Source organism: Orcinus orca, chromosome 14 (assembly GCF_937001465.1).
Source record: "Orcinus orca chromosome 14, mOrcOrc1.1, whole genome shotgun sequence".
NCBI classification, from domain to species: Eukaryota; Metazoa; Chordata; class Mammalia; order Artiodactyla; family Delphinidae; genus Orcinus; species Orcinus orca.
Genome location: NC_064572.1, coordinates 21,655,807 through 21,663,002, shown reverse-complemented (window position 1 = coordinate 21,663,002; position 7,196 = coordinate 21,655,807). Strand labels below are relative to the sequence as shown.

The window sequence follows — 7,196 nt, the reverse complement described above, 5'->3', positions numbered from 1 at the left end:
GACAAAAAATCAGAGTACTCAGGTACAAACTAACCAGTCTATGCAGCAACGACCTGCTCTTGGTCTGAACTTTTTAGTGAATGGATCACTACTTGGATGGGGAAGGATACAACCTGAATAGTTCATCTACTAATAAAGTCCCCTTAAAAATCACCTCTGTTCAGCAAATACTAATACAGCTGAGTCAAGCTCTTGCTTAAGTTCTTTATAGGCACCATCTCCGATAACCTTCACAATAGTCCTGATAGGTAGATACTCTTACTGGCCCATTTTACAGATGATGAGATGAGGGCACAGAGAAGTTAGGTAACTTGCCCACCATCACACAGAAAGTAAGTGTCAGAGCTGGACATGAAAAGAGTCCTGATTGACTTTAAATCCTCTTAGCCATTCTGTTACACTGCCTTGATGATTGGACAAACACCCTGTCTCAGTGGTTTAAAACTGAAAAAGAGGGACTTCCCTGGTGGCGCAGTGGTTAAGAATCTGCCTGCCGCTCGCTTCGGCAGCACATATACTAAAATTGGAACGATACAGAGAAGATTAGCATGGCCCCTGTGCAAGGATGACATGCAGCTTCATGAAGCGTTCCATATTTAAAAAAAAAAAAAAAATCTGCCTGCCAATGCATGGGACACGGGTTCAAGCCCTGGTCTGGGAAGATCCCTGTTGCAGAGCAACTAAGCCCGTGTGCCACAGCTACTGAGCCTGCACTCTAGAGCCCATGAGCCACAACTACTGAGCCTGCATGCCACAACTACTGAAGCCCGCACACTGCAATGAAGAGTAGCCCCCGCTCACCGCAACTAGAGAAAGCCCGCACGCAGCAACGGAGACCCAATGCAGCCAAAAATAAAAATAAATAAATAATTTTTTTTAAAAAACTGAAAAAAAAAGTAGCAGTTACTACTGAATATTTCACTCAGGGTGTCATCTGTGGCTACCCTTTTCCTCCTTCTGGCCTTCTAATTGCTAGTCTTCAAATGGTACTTAAATTTTTCATTTCCCAAATCTTCCTTTTGTATTTTACCTCTTTTTCTTTGATTTGAATAATGCATATTTCATATCAGCAATGAAATATCCAGGAGAGATCTCTGCATGGCAAAGTTGGGGGAGCCTTTGCATTTTGGTTTGCTTGTGAACTTGACACACACTGCAAATCCTAATGGGGCCTCCTGCCATGTAGAAATATCTGGTTTGCCAACTGCAAGATTTCTAGGCCCTCCACAAGCATATTTCTTATCTCTTCTTCATGTGAGCAAGTTAAGGCTTCAAAGCAGAATCCAGTTTTGTGATTTTTATGCCCTTAGGATGATGGTGAACAATTTTTGCTCTTTGAAAAATGTGTAAAATAAGCTAGTATTTCTAAAAAAGAGGTTTATATATATATATATATATATGAATTGGCACTGATATGCTTAAGCATTGATTGTCCGGAAGGTTAAATCAGAAGTTAAAAGCAGCAGTTACTTCTGGTGGTGGTGGTGATGGAGAATGGGAGCTGAGCAGATGGGGGTTGAGGTGGGAAGGAGGACTCTCTCTCAGCACCTTTTCTTCGTTTCTGGTGTTTGAAATATGAGAACTTGCTGACTACTTAAAAATAATGTTGAAGAAAACAAATGCTCTTAACTTTTACCTCGAAGGTAATCAGATGCTGCAGTATCATCACAAGATCATCCAGTCAGGAGTTGGGTTAGTCTAGAGACAAATTTTCACAGGCAGTGAGTGGCAGTTAAAAGCCTAAAAAGAGATGGTTCCCCTTACTGTATATACAGCCTGTGTCACACCACTAAGGGTGTAGGAAGCTGAGGTAAGAAGAGGGCAAAATTTCCCAAATCGTGTTACATATTATCAAAGAACAAAACAAAAGGGGAGACTGCTGCAGGACTTCTCAGCGTTCAGTATGCCGTGTGCATTCAGACCTCCCAAGAGGGGATGGGCAGTGTTTCCTAAAGTTAGTTAACAATGGAATCCCGCTCCAACTTCTTCAAGGAGTGTCTCACAGAATTAGTGCTCCATGGAGCACATTTTGGAAAAGGCTGGATTGTCAAGGACCCTTCCAAATAAGAGATACTATCTAAGCTGTATATGGAACTTTGAGTTCTACAGAGAAGTATTAAGTGATCACCACCATATTCACCAATGCAACATGTCTTACACCAAGATCTGCCTTGAATAAAAAGTATATATAGGGGCTTCCCTGGTGGCGCAGTGGTTGGGAGTCCGCCTGCCGGTTCAGGGGACACGGGTTCGTGCCCCGGTCCGGGAAGATCCCACGTGCCACGGAGCGGCTGGGCCCGTGAGCCATGGCCGCTGAGCCTGCGCGTCCGGAGCCTGTGCTCTGCAATGGGAGAGGCCACAACAGTGAGAGGCCCGCGTACCGCAAAAAAAAAAAAAAAAAAAAAAAGTATATATACAATTCAAGAAATATTGAGTGACTATCTGTGCAAGGCACTTGGGGGCTCTGGGCTTACAGAAGGCAGTAACTAAGGTGACTAAGTGGGATAAAACTGCCTCCTGCAGGAGAGAGAGGAGCTAAGCCATCACAAAGGGCTGGTTCTAATTCCACAGATGACATGGCCTCCTTTACTCTAATTTCTAAAGTGTTTGTTTTGAGCTGTATGGCCCAGCCCCATTTCACTTCTAAATCAAACTGAGCATTAGGTCAGACATTTGAAAAAAGCAGAGCTCAACACCCTTCAAAGCAGGGCAATGTTAGGAAACAACAGGAACACAATCCGTGGCATGGTTTGTATAAAGCATTTTCATGTGTGTAAATGGGTAACTTAACTCCCGTTTATGGCTGAAAACCAGAGGGTCCAAGCCGTTACTCCTAATGTGCACTGTGACTAGTATTGGGGTAGGTCACCATGTGCACCATGGATTACATTTGTGTCTTCAGTGAGGCTGCACCCAGGGTCCACTTTACCAGCCCAGAGAGCTTGGGAGAAGTCAAAGAAATGCTCTGAATGCTTTTAAAATTGACATATGCATTGAACATAACAATAAACAAAGACCACTTTGAGATTTAATAAAGCAGTTTTACATATGTCATTGCCTCTCACAAAGTCCTCTTTACAATCTTGAGAGCGAAGGAGGCTATTACATCTCCATTTTATGGAAAACAAAATAAAAACTCAGAGAGACTTACTAACCTGCCGTTGCTCACACAGCCAGCAAGCAATAATGCTAGGAATCAAATCTGCCTATTCTGTATAAAAGAGATAACTAATAAGGATCTACTGTATAGCACAGGGAACTCTTCTCAATACTCTGTAATGATCTATATGGGAAAAGAATCTAAAAAAGAGTGGATATATGTATATGTGTAACTGACTCACTTTGCTGTACAGCAGAAACTAACACAACATTGTAAATCAACTATACTCCAATAAAAATTTTTTTTTATATCTACCTATTCTGGTGCAGAATCCCACATACATTTCAGTACACCTCAGTCACATGGAGAGAACTGCTGCTCCACTGGGGGCTTATTCTAAAATCTCACTAGTCGATATGAGATAATATTACAGATTCAGAAGGATCTTCTTCCTCGCTTTATCCCTTGATTCCCTTCCTGGGAGATGAATCTTTTGTAGCATCAGAAGGACCTTGTTTCAAGGCCCTTGCAAACAGCTACTAAAAGATATGTGAATGAGGACAAGATAGTTGTCAAGAGTCTCTGGGTAGGATTCTTGCCTTGGATGAAATGAGGGCCTGAATTTCTTCAAGACAGTGGTTCTCAAACATTGATGTGGATAATAACCATCTGAGCATATGCCAGAAATGCAGATTGCCTGGCTCCATCATCAGATTCAATCGCTAGATCTTGGGTAGAGCCTGAGTATCTGCATTTTTAACAGGTCTCTTAGGTGGTTCTGTTCCACAGTTTAAGAGGCCCACACTTCAATCCTAAGAGCCTGTAATGTTATCAGAGTAAGTAGTGTTTTAAATAATTATTCGTTCTCCTCATCAGTAACTCTTTGGGGTTTTTTTTGTTTGTTTGTTTGTTTGTGTTTTTTTTGCGGTACGTGGGCCTCTCACTGTTGTGGCCTCTCCCATTGCAGAGCACAGGCTCCGGACATGCAGGCTCAGCGGCCATGGCTCACGGGCCCAGCCGCTCCGCGGCATGTGGGATCTTCCCGGACCGGGGCTCGAACCCGCGTCCCCTGCATCGGCAGGCGGACTCTCAACCACTGTGCCACCAGGGAAGCCCTTTGGGTTTGTTTAATTGCACAAGAATAGAAGAATCAGTGAGTGATTTAACCCAACCAATATTCAATTCAGCAAACATCTCTTTACTTCACACAGGCTCTGGGTATATAAAATATGATCTCTGCCCTCCACAAACTCATCTTTTTAGAGGAGATGAATGTGTACACAAATCACAAAATCCAGTGCTTTTCAAAAACAGAATTATTGAGGTACTCCTGAAGCACAGAAGAGCAAGAATTCTTCCTGCCTCGAAGCCTTGGAATGCTCCCAGATGAGGCATCATTTAAACTGAGCCCAGAGAAGTGGAGAAAGGGCATTTTAGCAAGAGGGCACATTGTGAGCAAAGATAAGGAAATGGGAAAACATAGGTGTGTTCTAGGAGCCCAGGGAAGATCGTGTATGAGTACTAGAATACGTAGGAGTAGGTAGAACAAATAGTTTTCATTTTCATGGCCTTTTGCAACATTTCGCTTAATCGTTTCAACTACTAGGAGAATAAGAGAATCAATCCTATTTTAAAGATGAAAATACTAAATGACTTGTTAAAAAAAAAAAAAGCCCACAGGACCTACAACAAGATATTAATTTTTGGTGGGGGGGAATGATAATGGGATCATAAAATGTTGTTGCCACTATTGTTGCCGCTATTATAGGAGTATTAGTGGCTGACAAAACCACGTACTGTACGAAAAGAAGCATATGGAAACATACTACACCAAAGTGCAAAATTCTGTGTAAACTCATGGCCGCCTTTAAAAATGCACATGTATTTTCCAGTTCTGTTAGTCAGTACTCCCACCAGCTGTTCTCATTGTGCATTACTAACGCTCAGATTTGGGGCTCTCTTACTTTTCTCTACTAAAGGACACCAAGATCCTTTGGGAGATAGCTGATTCCAGGTCTTGGAGTCAAGGGAAAGTCAGGATGGGTCTGGGACAGCCTGTGCTGCCAGACAGCATGCATACTTTTATAAAATGCCAGAGACAATGTTCAAAGGACAAAAGAACCACCTAAAGGGGCTTCCCTTAGCCAAGCTGACCACCACAAAATAGACAAAATAAATAACAGTGTTTGATCAAAATAGGTTGCAACTGTCGAGGAAAAATTACTCTTCCTAATGATTCAAAAAAAGGAAAGTTGATATAAAGTATGAAAACATAATTATAATACAAAGAGGATTAATATAATAAGCCATATTTCCTTTCCTATTGATTTTGTAAATTAAGGGAGTATAATTATAAATGAACATTTTGTTTCTTCTCTGAAAAAAATCACTCTATACTTTATAGTTAAGTACCCTTTATTTTCTGTATTAGCAGGAAAGAATAGACAATGGGAACTGAGGGTAATTCCAAGGAAAACAGGTGCTGTAAACAGAATAAGACCAATCAGGACCAGCAAAACAGGGTCCCACGGTTCATCAGCACCGGTGGTCACACAAAATAACCAAGTGGAAAAGGCGTGTCACAGTGTGTTACAAAAGGATAAATTATCTTCCTGTCCTAGAAAAGAGTGTTGACCACAGACTCAACCCCTCCCCTCCATGGAGATGAATTGTCTGGACCAGTGCTTCCCAAACGTTTCATTTCATGGCACATGTAGAAAGTGATAACATTTACCTAATGACACATTAACTCATAGCACACTAAAAGCTGTGTTTGGTGTCCCTTTCTTGCCCTCCCCTCCCCTCCCCTCCCCCCCCCCCCCCCCCCGGGGCTCCTGAACATGCAGGCTCCCAGTGGCTTGAGCGACAGGCAGTCTCTGTCTCAGCACCTCTGGGATTCATGTGTAGCAATAGAGAATGGCACAGTGTACTGGTTGCAAACTTCTGCTCTAGATGGCTCTCATAAGTATAATAAAATAACCATTTAGGCTTATATTAAATCAAATACCAATAGGGTTTATATTCATTTTCAGTAATTCTAATAGTCCAAAGACAATGTGTTAGGTACTACCAGCCATGCCCAATTAAAGAATAAATCATTTTCAGAAAGGCACTAGGTTTGAAAATCTTAAATCTGGATGAAAGACAGAAAATTAAAACTCCAATGATGTAACAAGTAAAATGTGGTTATAAAAAGGAACTTGGTTGAATAATCAGAGAATGAGAGCTACCTTAGATACTGCAACAGGTCAGATATCAATTCTTTGATTACCCAGTACCATAATCAGGACTGGTTCTGAGGCTGGTCCTTATGCTTTGGTAAGATGAGATATAAAAATACTAAAATTGAGAGGCCCGCGTACCGCAAAAAAAACACCAAAAACCAAACTAAAATTACTGAAACTTTAGGAAGGCAAACCTGGGAAGAAATGCAAATAACATAATGTTATTTAAGTCTAAGGTATTAACATTTGGGAAACTAGTTTTTGTTTCGGGTTACAGATCAGCTTTTTACCTTATTGATAGTATAAGTGTCTTCTTCTTAAGTGTTTAAATGCTAAAGATAATTTATTATGGTAGAATTGTGGTTTTAACCAAATGTTAAGAAGTATTTGCGTTAGCAATCACCTGGGAACTTTCTAGAGAGATGCCTGTGACTGGAAAGGTGAAGTGGATTTAGTCATGGAAGGCCTTGACAATCCTGATTATCTGACCTAGGCAGTGGGATATGGTGGAAAGCATAGTGGGAAATAGATGTGGTTTATTGTCTTAGGTCTGCTAGTTACTCATGTGTGTCTGGGGGCAATCTCTTAACTTCCTGATGCCTCAGTTTCTTCACCTGTTCAATGCAGAGGTTAGAATTGCATTTGCTTTTTATTTATGTTTATTTTTATTTATTTGATGTATGATTGACCTACAACACTATGTTTGTTTTAGGTGCACAACATGGTGATTTGATATTTCTGTACATTACCAAACAGTCACCACAATGAGTCTAGTTACCATCTGTCACCATACAAATTTATTACAGTATTATTGACTATATTCCCTATACTGTACATTTCATCCCCATGACTCATTTATTGTGTAACTGGAA

At 41.1% G+C, this 7,196-nt stretch overlaps 1 non-coding gene across 1 annotated transcript; it reads left to right on the top strand.

Annotated features, from left to right (window-relative positions):
- Positions 1-495: 495 nt before the first annotated feature.
- LOC117196657 (U6 spliceosomal RNA) lies at positions 496-600 on the top strand. Its single transcript, XR_004476945.1, has one exon. It is a non-coding gene; the product is annotated as a U6 spliceosomal RNA (small nuclear RNA).
- Positions 601-7,196: the final 6,596 nt, after the last annotated feature.